We start from the raw sequence: 1,703 nt of genomic DNA, 5'->3' as shown, positions 1-1,703 counted from the left end.
CAACCAAAAGACACAGGCTTGCTGAATGGATACAAAGACAAGACCAATATATATGCTGTCTACAAGAGACCTACTTCAGACCTAGGGACACATACAGACTGAAAGTGAAGGAATGGAAAAAGATATTCCATGCAAATGGAAATCAAAAGAAAGCTGGAGTAGCAATACTCATATCAGATAAAATAGACTTTGAAATAAAGAATGTTACAAGAGATAAGGAGGGCCCTACATAATGATCAAGGGTTCAATCCAAGAAGAAGATATAACAATTATAAATATATATGTGCCCAACATAGGAGCACCTCAATAATAAGGCAACTGCTAACAGCTATAAAAGAGGAAATCAACAGTAACGTAATAATAGTGTGGGACATTAACACCTCACTTACACCAATGGACAGATCATCCAAAATGAAAATAAATAAGGAAATGGAAGCTTTAAATGACACAAGAGACCAGATAGATTTAATTGATATTTTTAGGACATCCCATCCAAACACAGCAGATTACACTTTCTTCTTAACTGTGCACGGAACATTCTCCAGGATAGATCACATCTTGGGTCACAAATCAAGCCTCAGTAAATTTAAGAAAATTGAAATCATATCAAGCATCTTTTCTCACGACAACGCTATGAGATTAGAAATCAATTACAGGGAAAAAAATGTAAAGAAACACAAACACATGGAGGCTATACAATACATTACTAAATAACCAAGAGATCACTGAAGAAATCAAAGAGGAAATCAAAAAGTACCTAGAGACAAATGACAATGAAAACATGATGATCCAAAACCTATGGGATGCAGCAAAAGCAGTTCTAAGAGGAATGTTTATAGCTATACAAGCCTACCTCAAGAAACAAGGAAAATCTCAAATAAACAATCTAACCTTACACCTAAAGGAACTAGAGAAAGAAGAACAAACAAAACCCAATGTTAGCAGAAGGAAAGAAATCATAATGATCAGAGCAGAAATAAATAAAATCGAAACAAAATACTAGCAAACTGGGGGCTTCCCTGGTGGCGCAGTGGTTGCGCGTCCGCCTGCCGATGCGGGGGAACCGGGTTCGCGCCCCGGTCTGGGAGGATCCCACATGCCGCGGAGCGGCTGGGCCCGTGGGCCATGGCCGCTGAGGCTGCGCGTCCGGAGCCTGTGCTCCGCGACGGGAGAGGCCACAACAGAGGGAGGCCCGCATACCACAAAAAAAAAAAAAAAAAAATACTAGCAAACTGAATCCAACAATACAGTAAAAGGATCATATACCATGATCAAGTGGGATTTATCCAAGGGATGCAAGGATTCTTCAATATACGCAAATCAATCAATGTGATACACCATATTAACAAACTGAAGAAGAAAAACCATATGATCATCTCAATGGATGCAAAAAAAGCTTTTGACACAATTCAACACCCATTTAAGATAAAAACTCTCCAGAAAGTGGGCATAGAGGGAAACTGCCTCAACATAATAAAGGCCATATACGACAAACCCACAGCAAACATCATTCTCAATGGTGAAAAACTGAAAGCATTTCCTCTTAAGATCAGGAATGAGACAAGGATGTCCACTCTCGCCACTATTATTCAACAGAGTATTGGAAGTCTTAGCCATGGCAATCAGACAAGAAAAAGAAATAAAAGGAATACAAATTGGAAAAGAAGAAGTAAAACTGTCACTGTTTGCAGATGACATGATAC

This window comes from Physeter macrocephalus, chromosome 20 (assembly GCF_002837175.3).
Source record: "Physeter macrocephalus isolate SW-GA chromosome 20, ASM283717v5, whole genome shotgun sequence".
NCBI classification, from domain to species: Eukaryota; Metazoa; Chordata; class Mammalia; order Artiodactyla; family Physeteridae; genus Physeter; species Physeter macrocephalus.
Note: the sequence above shows the minus strand (reverse complement) of the source record.